Raw genomic sequence first — 16373 nt, forward strand, 5'->3', positions numbered from 1 at the left:
AATTTCCAGCGGATTAATGAGCTAACGAACCCCTTATCATCATATTCTCTCACCTTCCCACATTGGGCTCTTGGTGATCAGAAAGTGGAAGGGTTACTTTTCAGTAGCATTGGGATTATATTTCCTAACTTTAATGGGTGCATTGTAATATTGTTGTGCTTGAACATTGAGAAAATAAGTGGGCATACTACATACATACATACATACATACATACATACATACATACACACATACATACATACATACATATCTACATACATATATACATACAAACATGTACATATATACATACATACACACATATAGACATACATACATATATACATACACACATACACACATACATACCCACATACATACACACATACATATACACATACACACATACATACACACACACACATACATACACACATACACACATACATACATACACACATACACATACACACGTACAAATATACATACATACATACACACATACACACATACACACATACATGCATATATACATACATAGACACATACATACACATACACATACACATAGATACACACATACATGCACATAAAAACATACACACATGCACACATACATACATACATGCTTACAAACATACATACATACATACACATAGACATACATACAAACATACATACACATATACATACATACATACATACACACATATATACATACACACATACATGCACACACATACATGCATATATACATACATACACACATACACTCATGCACATCCATACATACACACATACATACACACATACATACACAGATGCATACACACATATACACATACATACACACATACACATACATACATACATACATACATACACACACAGAGACATAGACACATACACACATTCATACATACATACATACATACATACATATATACATACATACATCTATACATACATACATACATACATACACAAACACACACACATACATACATACATACATACATACACACATACACACATACATACATATACACATAGATACTTATATACACACATACACACATACACACATACACATACATACATACATACATACATACATTTACACATACAGGCAACCACACACATACATACACATACATACATTCACACACACATAGATACATACATACATACATACATACATACATACATATATACATACATACACACATGCAAACATACATACATACATACATGCAAACATACATACACATAGATAGATACAAACATACACTATTAGGGGTCCCACAGATGTTGAGAGGGGAGGGTGAATCAGTATCTAACCGGTAATAAGAATTTCTTAAGTTAAAACATGCAGAACATAATATAACAGTGTACCGGTATGGAAGAAATAATGCAGTAAATAGAATCAAGAATATCCACATGAAAAGTACACCATAACACAAGATGTTTAATGAGGAAACCTGGTGTGGGAAAAACCTCGGTGAGATTTGTGACCCACAATATTTACTCACTAGCCAATAAGAGAATATTACTTACAATAGGGGCCTGCGCATGTAGGAAGGCCAACTGCCTAGAGCTCACTGCTCAATGGGAAGTCACACTAACTTATAATAAGGATTATACTAATCCAATGACTTGTACTACTTTACAATAGCATCTTCAATGCCAGATTTAGTACTGGTTTCTGCTCTATTCTTTACATATACCCTTGACCTATATTTTGCACATTAGGTCTACCTAATATTTTCCTTAATGCTCCTACATCACTCCTATAAATGTCTACAATGATCTCCTTTATATATAATAGTCATTTTACAATTTTCCAAGTCGGCTTACAATAATAAACAAAATATTATATAACAAAAATCTTGTCAGCCTCTGTGTCGGTATACTTGTTTCTTCTATGCCGGTGCCGGTGTCCTGAGTGATATGTTGAAGCCGGTGCACTATCTTGCCGGTGTAATGCTTTGCCGATATAATGTCTTACCGGTGCCATAGGATTGCAAGGTTGCCATCAATGACAAAACCTTCAATCACATACAATGTCTCATTGGAGTGTGCATATGCCAACAATCTCCCCCTTTGGCATTGATGGCAACACTCATGAGAAATTTCAAAAAGTATCCAAAAATGTGTTGTCCAAAAATCTTACCAAAAATGTTTACCAAAAATGTGAGAGCTCCCCCTGAGCATATGATTCCTCTGTTTTGAATTTTCTCATCCCACTACTCCCCCTTTGGCATCAATGACAAAGGTTGTCAAGATGTCAGTAGAGTTTGTAGTTTCATCTATCCATAACCTCAACCTTGTAGCTAGGTAGTTATTATCTAAAAAAGGTCTCCCAAAATTAAGTTTATACTATCCATAAACTTCTTACTATCCTTTATTGTTGTCTCAGTTCTCTTTACTATATCGGTGAGATGCTGCAAATGCTCTGCCTGTGTTTTGCTTCCCTGTGTTAATGCCTCAAAAATTTCCTTCCGCAGAGATGCTAAATAATCCAATCTTGGACTTAGTTTAGATCTCAAATGTTTTGCCTTATTTATTATTCTTTCTTTCTCTCTTTCCAATTTGAGTAATTCTTCCTCAAAATTTGCTATCTTCTCTTCAAAAACTGATAGTGAATTAGGTGAGTTGACAAAGTTGTCTGCAAGTTTATTTATCTCATCCTGTGCCTTGCTTATTTTCTTGTCAATATCTACAGTCAAAAAGTTTATTTTACATGTATCTTTATATAGATTTTTGTATTCTTTCAACAAACTACATAGTTCCAGTAGAAGTGTGTCAAAATCTCTGTTACACTTCTTTATTTCCTCATCAAAGAATTTTTGTTTTTCAATTTCTACCTTATCCTTCACTGATTCTTCCTTTATTTTCTCAATGTTTTCAGAAATATATTTACACAATGTATCCAATTGTCCTAAAGAATCTTTATTGTCTATATTACAGTTGGGAGCTATTACCTTCAAAATTGGTATAGAATCATCAATTGCTTTATAAGCTTGTGAGCTGCAGTCAGTTATTTTCTTGATAGAATCAAGTAATACCTTAGTCACATTTGTTGACTTGAATGTTGATGATGATCCAACAATATGAGTACCGGTGGAAGTAACCATGCTTGTATTGACCTCTGGTAGGTTAGTTTGTGTCTGCATTTCTTTTAGCACTAGTTTTCCTACTTCACTAGTTACCAGTGGCACTATTTCCTTATGTACCTATTCCGGTTGATGTTGTTCTGGAGCCTTTAGCTCTGTTGGTTTCTCTGTATGTTGTGTTGTCTCTGTCTATGACTCAGTCTCTACCTTTTTCTTTGTAGCTTCTGTCAGTTTCTCTATTTTGCCTGCTACTGGAGGCTCATTTGCCATATCTGACTTATTAGTTGTATCTTTATCTACTATTATGTTGATCTTCTGGGTATCAACATTCACAGTGTATAGGACTTCAGAATTAGGATTGTTATCCTCTACATCCATACTTTCTGCTGCCAGTTGATCTTCAGTAGTTGTTATTTTCACCTGTGGGGGTAGGTTGTCTTTAACTTTGATGCTTGGTGGTCCACCAACTTTGCCTTTCCCCTTGTCTCTATCTTTCTGGTATACCTTTATAGGTTTAGGGTTCTTGTACTCTTCTTGTTTTTCTTTATCAACCAGGAATATATCCCATCCATCTTTTGTTTCCTCTATCACTTCATTTACTCTTCCTGCCATTAGTGAAATATGCCGGTGTGCAGTAGAGAATACTGATCGGTTTGCTTGAGCAATCAAATCATCAATTTCTTTTGGAGAGTTTACCGGATATACAACAAGTAGCTTCTCTATTTTTATTTTATTATCTAATTCTATCACTGCTTGCCTTTTGGCCTCAAGTCTTTTGAATAAATCATTAGGAATTCTATTTGCTACTTCCATAAAAAATTTCTTGTACATGTCCATATGCAATATAACATTGTTCTCAACTTTCTCTTTCTCATCAGCAGTTAGAGTGTCATAAATTTTATCTATATTTTTTAGTTTTCCTTCCTCTGTGATTTCATTTAGCAGTACATCAAGAGGTGCCAAGTCTCTATTTGTCCTTTTCTTCTTCTTAGGTGTCATCTTCTTCTTTGGTGTGGCCTTTCTAACCGAAGATCTCACTGCTTGTTTCTTTTGCTTTGTTTTTCTAGGTGAAGGAGTGGTTGCTAGTGAAGGATCTCTTTTTCTTAGAACTCTTTTAAAAGTTGTTGGCATGTCACCTTCTGAAGAAGTACCTACCAGTGATAGGTGAGTTTCAGGTTGTGGAGCTGCCAACTCATCCTCTATTATGTCAGTTTTCTTTAATACATCTTCCTTAATGGCTTTTGCTTGTCTAGATCCTTTCCTTACAAATGCCTCAACCGTCTTTACTCTTTTCTTTGATTGTATTTGGCTTTCTATGGTCTCAGCACTACCAAATACTTCTTTCTTAGGTTCATTGGGGGCTTCCAGAAGTGCTTTAGCATATGTTTCAACTATGTTGTCATCTGTTTCATAGCCCATCTCGGTTACCCAAATTGTCCTTGGGATGACCGCTTCCATCTAGATTTCATCTTTCTTAATAACAAAGCATATATCATCTTTGTATTTGTCTACTATTTTCTGAGATAACCTTATTCTTTTCTTCATTTTGGTCTTTAATGCTTGGAAAAAGTCATGAATATTGTTCTCCTTGTTCTCACTCATGTTATTGAATAGTTGAGTTAATTGTTTTCCTACCGGTATGTCATATCCAAGTTCTTTATAACCTATACTGGGAACCTGTTTTGTTATGTGTAGCATTAGGCATACTAATAGATTTCCAAGTTTGAAAGTTCCGTTCTTGTCCTTCTTAATTTTTCCAAGGTTGTCAATTAGTTCATCCTTTAGCCATTCACATATGTCAATTTTTGCATTGTTTGTTACCATATCATAAGCACTCTTAATGCATAAACTTGAAACTGAGTTAAGTCTATTAGCATGAGTGGCTTTATAACCTAATATCATACTGATGAATCTCACATTGATATCTTTTACATCATTAACCCTTAAAGACCTCTTGTTGAATGTTGCACCAGTTAGTTTTGTAACTAGGTCATTGGGAACCTTCTTGGTTTTATCTGGTCTCTTATCGGTGGTCGGTAACCCTATGATAGCTTTCACAGCTTCCTTGGTGACCTTATGGATTGCATCTAACCAGAAAAATTCTCCATGAACTCTGCTTAAAACTATCCTAATCACATCCTTAGGAAATTCAGGAATGCTAAGGATTTCTGTAAATCCTAGGGTTTCAATAATCTTGTGTTCATTTTTAACATTGCCGGTATGATCACATATTACAGTTTTATACATGGTTTTGATTTCTTACTCTCCTACCTCTTCAATGTTGTAGTGGATGTACATTCTGGGGTCTTCAGCATATACAACTCCCTTAGGGATTTGAGAAAAAAGCACCTAAGGTATCATCCTTCTTTGCTATCTCGGGAACTAACTGAAATATGGACCTAGGTCTTTTTATTACTTCAACAATAGTAGGGTTTGCTATGTATTCAATTGCAAAGGTGGATGCCATGATTAAATACCTTTTACTACCTTGGATGGATGATTGCTTGGAGTGTGCTTGCTTCTTGCTCGAAATGCCTTAGCTTGAAATCTTCGCGCTCTTTGAAAATTTGAAATCATGATGAAATGAAATGGAGCCAAAACCTTACTTTTATAATGTCTTTTTGCCATCTACCACATTAATTGCATGCCGGTTAAGTATTCACTTAACATTGTCTGCTGGTAATAAGTAATTTTCAACTTCTTATCTCTAACTGAGGGAATAATTAGCACGTGTCATTATATTGCCAAACCCTCAAGGAAATTTTCTTCAATTAGATGAAGAACTTCCTACCAGTGGAGCACTACTCTATCCTGCCAGTGAAGTATCACTTTGTCCTACCGATGAAGCATTGGTTGGTTCTACCAATGGAGAAGTATTCCCAATATTTAGATTAGCTTTTCTAATCCATTGTTTTGAGAATTCTTGCTTAACCTCTTGAACTTTTTCTTTACCTTTCAAGCTAGCACTTTTGTCATCTACCAGTGTTCTTTTACTTCTACAAAATTTAGCAATATGCCCAATCTTGTTACATGCATAACAAGTTACATTATTCTTCTGAATAACTTTCCCATAACCTATTCCGGATGTGTTCTGCATTGATTTGATAAATGTCCAAATCTTCCACAAACATAACATCTCACATTCATTCTGCAGTTTTCAGAGTTGTGACCAACTTTGTTTTATTTTGAACATTGACTGGTGGGTGTATTTATATTCTGATAATTCCTAGATCTACATTCAGTTTCTCTATGACCATACTTATTATAGTTAAAGCATTTTCCATTGAATTTATAAGCATTAGGTTATCTTACCGGTTTGCTGTGATCCTAAGTATTTGCAGTACTAGAGCTTTCACCAATTTCAAAGCCAATTCCAGAAGTGTCGCCTTTAGGTTTTTGATTTTTCAGCAAGGTACCAAGTTCCTCTGAGCTTTTCTTGAATTTTTCTTTGTGTTGATTTGCAGTTTCCAGTTCTCTTTCCAAGATTTCTTTTTGTCTCATCAGTTCATTTGAGTCATTCTGAGTATGCATCAGATCTGTCTTCAACATGTCATTTTCATAGCTAAGTCTTGTGTTCTCATTTGCTGCATCACTTAGTCTTCTGGTCAATTCTTCTTCATTCTTTTTCCTATCCTCAATCTCTTTGCAAAATCTCATAGTCATATCCTACATTTCATTTTTTGTTGTCATGATCTCTTGTTTCAACTTGCTTATCATATCATTAAGTGATTCCTTTTCATCATTCTCATTTTGCAATTTTTCACAAAGTTCTCTTCTCTTATTTCTTGCAATAGTAAAATTTTCTTGAAGTGCCTAAATGATATCCTGTAGCTCTTAAATCATCTTCTAATTTGATATTTTTCAATTTCTCTACATCATAGTCTGTAAGAGCTCCTTCAAGTTGCTTCATCAGATTTTCCATCTTTACCAATGTCAAGATCTTCCTCAAGCTGTTAGGCTTCTGAAAATAGAGGATCAAGCTTTGATACCAATTGTTAGGGGTCCCACAGATACTGAGAGGGGGGGGGGGGGCGTGAATCAGTATCTAATCGGTAATAAGAATTTCTTAAGTTAAAACATGCAAAACATAATATAACAGTGTACCGGTATGCAAGAAGTAATGCAATAAACAGAATCAAGAATATCCACATGAAAAGTACACCATAACACAAGATGTTTAATGAGGAAACCCGATGTGGGAAAAACCTCAGTGGGATTTCTGACCCACAATATTCACTCACTGGCCAATAAGAGAATATTACTTACAATAGGGGCCTGCACATGTAGGAAGGCCAACTGCCTAGAGCTCACTGCTCAATGGGAAGTCACACTGCCTTACAATAAGGATTATACTAATCCAATGACTTGTACTGCTTTACAATAGCATCTTCAATGCCAGATTCAGTACCAGTTCCTGCTTTGTTCTTTACATATACCCTTGACCTATATTTCACACATTAGGTCTGTCTAATATTTTCCTTAATGCTCCTACATCACTCCTATAAATGTCTACAATGATCTCCTTTATATATAAGAGTCATTTTACAATTTGCCAAGTCAGCTTACAATAATAAACAAAATATTATATAACAAAAATCTTGTCAGCCTCTGTGCCGGTATACTTGTTTTCTTCTGTGTCGGTGCCCGTGTCCTGAGTGATCTGTTGATGCTGGTGCACTATCTTGCTGGTGTAATGCGTTGTCGGTATAATGTCTTGGCGGTGCCATAGGATTGCAAGGTTGCCATCAATGACAAAACCTTCAATCACATACAATGTCTCATTGAAGTGTGCATATGCCAACATACACACATACATACATACATGCATACATACACACATACACACATACATACATACATAAACACATACACACATACACACATACATACATATACATACATACATACATACATACAAACATACATGAATACATACATATATATACATACAAAGATACACACATTTACACATACACACATACACACATACACACATACAAACATAGAGACATACATATATACATACATACATACATACATAGAGAGATACACACATCTGCCAGGAAACCCCAAAGGGATAAAGATAAAACATTAGAATAGAATGCAAATATATATATTTTTAAGAGTTTTAAACACAACATAATGATACAATGAGCTATCATAAGCTCAAAGCACATAGTGGAATACTTAACTAACACCTAAAGGGTTTCCCAACATGATTACTTGATTCAACACTTAACTCAACCCATGCTAATTAACCCAATTAAGATTATTTACTTAATTACCTTTTATTACTTTATACAAGGATATAATTCATTCAGTAAATTAAAATTATAGATAACAGGACGAGTTCATCCATTATGGTTGAAAATATAGATAACATGATGAGTTCATCCATCAAGGTTAAAAATATAGCTAACATGATGAAGTTCACCCATTAAGGTTAAAATATAGATAGCAAGATAAAGTTCATCCATTAAAGCTAAAATATAGATAACATGATGAATTTCATCCATTAAAGTTAAAATATAGATAACATGATGAGTTCATCCATTAAGGTTAGTGATAGGAAGATTGAGAGAGAAGTTCCTCAAATAGTCTAAATTGGTTTAACCAATCAAATGGACCCAAAAGGACATACTTTTGTTTGTGTTCAATTAATTTTTGAAAACTAGAACTTCAACACCCACACCTCTTCTCAAGCATCCATCCCATCATGTTGTTACACTCTCTTGTTCTAGCTTGTTTCCTCAATGTTACTCAAACCCTCCAACATAGGTCCATACCCCAAGATGGTATCTAAATGATCAATTTTGATTGAATTAGGCTCCTTGAGTGTCTTTCAACTATTTGTCACAAATTTGGAAGGTTCTAACATCATTTGGCCAATTGGGTTCACTTTTTGTTAAAACAGAGCTAAAAGGCTACTAGCCCGTGCAGGCCTAATTGGAGTGATTTTTGCTTGTATAGTGCAATGATGGCTAAACCAACCTTGGAACCTGATTTTGAGGGTGTATACAAGGTCTAAAATCAAATATTTCTGAGGTCTTAGCTCCTGAGAAGGTGGTTTAATGACTGTCCACAATTTTAGGCAAGAAAGGAGGGTTTTGAGAGGTTTTGCTCATGTAACAAAGGAAGTCACTTCTAAACTAGAAACCAAGCCTCCAAATTCTAGAAAAACCTCTACCACATCATTTTTAACTATTCTCCAACTCTACCTTGCATGAAATTATACCAAACATTTGCCATACAACAACAAAATGACTGTTAAGATGCACTGTCACTGCTAATGAACTATTTTTCTGCACTTTGAAGGGTTAGAACTTCATGAAAAACTTCACCAAAGCATGTAAAAACATCCAAGAAACATTTTTAGCACTTGTAACAAGATCCCCAATCATGGGCATGTTCATAATCAACTTTGGATGCAAAAGATTAAATTCCCCAAAACAGGGTGCTCGCTGCCAACTACAACTTGACTCAATTTTAAGGTAAAATAAACACTTTTTGGAGCTCCAAATAAATTTAAAATCCCAAGGAGACTAGAGTGGACCTCTGCCTTAAGTTTTTTCACTCAATTGACCTTTGAGCACAAACTTGTTTAAGTCTTTGTTCAAATTTACTAGCCAAGTCTATCTCCAACTTGCCTAGCATGAACTCAAAAGCACTTTCTTTGCACAACCTTGGTCAAAACATGAATTATTTACATTGTACATGAGAAATAAAACTTGTCTAAGTCCATCCATGGGATCCCAAACCTAGATTTAGACAAGTTGATGCATTTTGGGGTCCAAAACCCTTGACAGGGCAGTCAAGGAGCAAAATGAAAACAATTTTACAAAACCAACTTCCAAATGCTCAACCTACAAAGAAATTACATAAAGTGCATTGTATATACACCAAAATCACTATCCAAAAGGTACTGTATGGAAATGATAAGCCCCAGTACGGACTGCTATACAAATGGAGCTCAAAACATGAGAAAAGACAGAAAATTGCTTGCTCTTGAATTGATTTTGATAGAAAGTACAAAATCCAACCCTATACCAAGAAGAGGGAGGCATATATATAGCAGTTGGAGGTGGTTATCAATTCCTATATGGACATAAGGCATTTTTGTCTTGTTTTTACAAAAAGTATCCAAAATGACAACTTTTAGAAGCAAAAATGATAACATTTGTTGCTCCAAGTGGCAATTTGAGAAACCTAGCTCAACCAACCTTCAAAAATCATCTAGGAATGACTAAAAACACTTTCTAAGCATGTTTCAATGCTTTCCAAAGCATGGCTAAGCCTATAAGGTGATTTTCCACTTTTTAGCCGTATTTGTCCTAGGAGCACAAAACTACCAACTCATACCTTAAAAAGCAAAAAATTGGTCTCTTAAGCACAAAATGAGATCAAACACTTATGAAATTACTAAACACAACCTATAAAAACATTCAAAACCTATTACAAGACTGACAAACACTCAAGCATGAAAAATACCAAAAATGGAGAGTATAAGCAAAACTAGGTGCTCGTGCACCATACTCCCCCAAAGAAAAAGAAGTCATGCAACTCTATGAGGAAGAAAAGAAGAAGGAATGCTAGACTTAGAGAACTTGCACTCATGTACCCAAGTGGCATCTGAAAGTGGTTTATCTTTCCACTTGATGAGGTGCTCCATGTATACTTGATGGCAAGTCCTCTTGTAAACTCTTGAGTCCAACACCTGTTCAGCTTGAGGAATGGATGGAGGAGGCAAAGATAGGTCTGAAAGTGACTTGTGAACATCTAAAAATATATCATCCTACTTAGAAAGCTAACCTTTGAATGCCATCAAATCTGAAACATTGAAAATACAAGACAAAGAAAGATCAGCAGGCAAATCAATTTTATATGCATTAGAACCATACTTAGCCAATATCTTGCAAGGACCTATCCACCTCATTTGGAGCTTGTTGGGAACTCCCTTTTGCAATCTAGACTTGTTCAAATGCACCATCACAAAGTCCCCAACTAAAAATTGAACATCCCTTTTTGATGCATCCACTCTAGCTTTCACTTTCTATGAGGTATCCTGAAGAGTTTTTCTCACTTGCTCATGAACTTCCTTCATTGATTGAGCCATGTCATCTAGTGTACCACTCATTTTTTGTAAGTCACCAAGATCCCTTAACACCATGACACCCCTTGGGTGCAAACCATAAACAATCTCAAAGGATTCTTACCAATTGACCTGTTAACACTATCATTGTATGCAAATTTTGCCCGATGGATGAGATGATCCCAACTTTGGCCATACTCCTTTGTCAAACACCTTAATAGGTTGCCAAGAGTCCTATTGACCACCTCAGTTTGGCCAGTAGTCTATGGGTGATAAGCTGAACCAAAAGAAAGATTAGTACCCAATCTTTTCCACAATGTCTTCCAAATATGGCCAAGAAACTTAACATCTCTATCAGAAACAATGCTAGAAGGTAAACAATGGATTCTGCTACTTTATTGCATTGTCCTTTCTTGTGCTTAAGAGTAAAAGTGTATGATTGTAAGTACTCAACCCATTTGACATGTCTATGATTTAACTTATCTTGTGAATTCAAGAAACTTAAAGCCTGATTATCTATATAAACAAAAAACACCTTTGGAAGCAAATAACATCTCTACTTTCTAAGTGCTTGAACTAAAGCATAGAGTTCCAAATCATAGGAAGAGTACTTCTTTTTAGCATCATTCAACTTTTCACTAAAAAAAGCTATAGGTCTATTATCCTGATTCAACATTGCACCTACTGAAATATTACTAGCATCACATTGAATAGTAAATAACTTGTCAAAACTAGGAAGTATAACCACTGGTTGAGAAGCAACCTTGGTTTTAAAATTTTCAAACCCCTTATTTCCTACATCTATCCATTGAAACTTGATCTTAGCTCCACCTTTTATAGTATCAAGCATTGGTGCACAAATTTCACTAAACCCTCTGATGAACTTCTTGTAAAACTGTGCTAAGCCATGAAAACTTCAGACATCACTTCTTGATTTGGGTGTAGGCCAATTTGTGATGGGTTCCACCTTGGTTTTATCCATATTCAAATCTCCACCCGAGATCACAAAGTCAAGATAAACCAATTCCTATTTCATAAAATCACACTTTTTCCAAATTGATTGTCAGCTAGTCATCATATAATTTGTCCAAATCAATTTCAAGATGCTTAAAATGATCTTCTTGAGTTTTACTACAAATTAGAATGTCATCGAAGTACACCACTATAAATTTACCAATGAAATCATGCAACACTTCATTCATGAGTCTTATGAATGTACTTGGGGCATTAGAAAGACCAAATGGCATAGCTAGCCACTCATAAAGACCCTCATTTTTTTTAAAGGTTGTTTTCCATTCATCACCTTCTTTTATTCTGATCTGGTGATAACCACTCTTGAGGTCAATTTTTGTGAAATACTTGGCACCTCCCAAACAATCCATCAAATCCTCAATCCTTGGAATAGGAAATCTATACCTAATAGTGATTCTATTAATGGCTCTTGAATCTGTGCATAATCTCCATGTACCTCCTTTCTTAGGTGCTCAAATTGCAGGAACTACACAAGGACTTATACTTTTTCTTATCAAATTTTGATCTAGGTGTTCTTGCACTTGTCTTGCCACTTCTCTATTCTACTCAGCTGTCATCTTATAGGCTGCTTTGTTTGGTAAAAAGGCTCCTAGTATGAAGTCTATCCAATGGCTAATGGCTCTAGGAGGTGGTAAGGTTGCAGGTGTTCCATCCCTTATAATTTCTTTAAAGTTATCAAGTATTTGTTGCACTTCTTGTGGTATTTCAACCTTCTTCTCCTTCTTTTCTTCCTTGGGTATCACTATGAGTGCAAATCCCATTTCATTACCATCTTCAAGTGTGTTAATAAACTCTTTCTTATTCACTATTAAAATATTCTGATTCTTTGAACTGCTATCCTCTTTCTCTCCATTGATAAACTAAATTTTGTATGTAACATCATCCTTCTAAAATGAGTAGGAGTTCTTTTCACCATTGTGTATGGCTTTCCTGTCAAATTGCCAAGGTCTACCAAGAAGTAGATGGCAAGCGTCCATTAGAAGAATATCACATTAGATCTTATCTTGATACCCTCCTATAGTGAATTCTACCCATGTTTACTCATTGAAAAGAACATGTTGCGCCCTATTCAACCATGTGACTCTATAGGGATGTGTGTGAGGGATTCTTTCTAGCTTGAGTTTCCTCACTACTTCTTCTAAAATTATGTTATCTGTGGATCCGGAATCAATGACCACCTTACATACCTTTCCCATGATCTTGCACTTAATTCTAAACAGTGACCTTCTTTGAATAGGTTCCTCCTTGATTGGCTCATTTATCAAGACTCTTCTCATCATCAAGCTCTCACCATCTTCTGATGTTAAGCTCACTTCATGAGCTTTGCTACTTGCTACATTTTCTTGTACATAATTCACTTTTCTTTCACCTCCTTGTGATGAAGTGGGTTTCTCTGGGCATCTGTAGGTAGGGTGCCCCAACTTCTGACAGTTGTAGCAGTTCATGGTGGAGAAGTAGGACCCTCTTCCTGGTCTACTAGATCTACCTCTACCTGGGTTGCTAGATCCTCTTCCTCTATAGCTATTCTTGCTAAATGAATCCCCACTTTGCTCAATAAGTTTGGATTCTCCTTGGGACCTTTGATCTCCTCTTCCACCAAAACTTCCTCTATGGCCTCTACCATCTCTTCCCCTACCTCTTCCTCTATTGCTTTGTTCTTGTTTTCTCTTATTCTTCTCTTCCACTTTGAGTGCTAGTTGATAACACTTGTGAACTGTTTGTGGACATAACAAACTCATCTCTTCTTGTATGTTCCATCTCAATCCATTCAAATACTTTTCTACTCTTATACTCTCATCCTCTACTACCTTGGATCTCATGCACAATTTTTGAAACCTCCAGTGTAGCTACTGACATCTAAGTCTTTTTGTCTCAAGTTTTGTCTTTTCCTATGTAGTTGGATTTCATAGTCTTCAGGAAAATAGGTTTCTCTAATTTTGGTTACCATTGCTTTCCAAGTGGCTATTGGTTTCTTACCTTCTTTCACCCTTTCCTCTTGGATGAACTTCCACCAAGTTAAGGCTTCCCCTCTCAACCTTGATTTTTCTACTTTAACCTGTTGTGCTTCATTTATTCCATCACATTCAAAATGGTTTTCTAGGCCTTCAATCCATTCTATAAGAGCATCAGGATCCATATTTCCACTAAAAAGAGCCACTCCCTCTAAGGTTTTACCACTCATGGCTCTCAAAGCCTTCAAGAATGGTTATTTCTCAAGAATAGGGTTAGGTATGGGAACTTCATCTTCTATTGCTACCATTTTTCCCTTATCTCCAACCTTATCATGGACTTCTTTAGTCTTAACTTCAACTTCAACTAGTTTTGTTGCTAGCTGCTCTAGCCTCTCCCCGAGTGCTCTATTTTCTTCTTCTTGGTCTTCAACCTTCTTGGATAACTCAGCATTCGTCACCACAATTTATTCTAAAGATTATATTGATCCTAAGTTAATTTGTTTTCTCTTTTCACGTAAATCTTTCTCAGACTCTGATACCACTATGATAGGGAGATTGGGAGAGAAGTTTCTCAAATAGTCTAAATTGGTTTAACCAATCAAATGAAACCAAAAGGATATGCTTTATTTTCTTGTTCAATTAGTATTTGCAAAGTCAAACTTCAACATCCACACCTCTTCTCAAGTAACCATCCCATCATGTTGTTACACTCTCTTGTTCTAGCTTGTTTCCTCAATGTTACTCAAACCCTCCACCATAGGTCGATACCCCAAGATGGTATCTAAATTATCAATTTTGATTGAATTAGTCTCCTTGAGTGTATTTAAACTATTTTTTACAAATTTGGAAGGTTCTAACATCATTTGGGAAATCAGGTTCAGTTTTTGTTAAAACAAGGCTAAAAGGCTACTAGCCCATGATTGCCTAATTGAAGTGATTTTTGCTTGTATAGTGAAATGATGGCCAAACCAACCTTGGAACCTGATTTTGAAGGTGTCTAAAAAGTCCAACCTCAAAATATTTTTGAGTTCTCAGACTGTCCACAATTTTAGGTAAGAAAGGAGGGTTTGGAGAGTGTTTTGCTCATGTAACAAATGAAGTCACTTCTAAACCACAAACCAAGCCTCCAAGTTCTTGTGGAACCTCTACCACATCATTTTGAACTATTCTCCAACTCTACCCTACATGACATTATACCAAAAATTTGCCATACAACAACAAAATGATTGTTAAGATGCATTATCACTGCTAATCCACTATTTTTCAGCACTTTGAAGGGTTAGAACTTGATGAAAAACTTCACCAAAGCATTTAAAAACCTACACGAAACATTTTTATCACTTTTCACAAGATACCCAATCATGGGCATGTTCATAATCAACTTTGGATGCAAAAGACATTAAATTCCCCAAAACAGGGTACTCGCTGCCAACTACAACTTGACTCAATTTCAAGGTAAAATAAACACTTTTTGAAGCTCCAAATGCATCCAAAACCCCAAGGAGACAACTACAGAGCTCTTCCTTAAGTTTTTTCACTCAATTAACCTTTGAGGACAAACTTGTTTCAGTCTTTGTTCAAATTTACTAGTCAAGTCCATCTCCAACTTGCCTAGCATGAAATCAAAAGCACTTCCTTTGCACAACCTTGGTCAAAACATGAATTATTTACACTATATATGAGAAATAGAACTTGTCTAATTCCATCCATGGGATCCCAAACCTGGATTTAGACAAGTTGATGCATTTTGGAGTCTAAAATCCTTGACAGGGCAGTCAAGGAGTAAAATGAAAACAATTTTACAAAACCAACTTCCAAATGCTCAACTTGGAAAGAAATTACATAAAGTGCATTTGATATACACCAAAATCCCTGTCCAAAAGGTACAGTATGGAAATGATAATCCTCAGTATGGACCACTATACAAATGGAGCTCAAAACATGAGAAAAGACAAAAAATTGCTTGCTCTTGAATTGATTTTGATAGAAAGTATAAAATCAAACCCTATGCCAAGAAGAGGGAGGAATATATATAGAATTTGGAGGTATTTATCAAGTCCTATATGGACATAAGACATTTTTTTCTTCTTTTTACAAAAAGTTTCCAAAATGACAACTTTTACAAGCAAAAATGACAACTTTTGTTGCTCCAAGTGGCAATTTGAGCAACCTAACTCAACCAACCTTTCAAAATCACCTAGGAA

This window comes from Cryptomeria japonica, chromosome 3 (assembly GCF_030272615.1).
Source record: "Cryptomeria japonica chromosome 3, Sugi_1.0, whole genome shotgun sequence".
Classification (NCBI taxonomy): domain Eukaryota; kingdom Viridiplantae; phylum Streptophyta; class Pinopsida; order Cupressales; family Cupressaceae; genus Cryptomeria; species Cryptomeria japonica.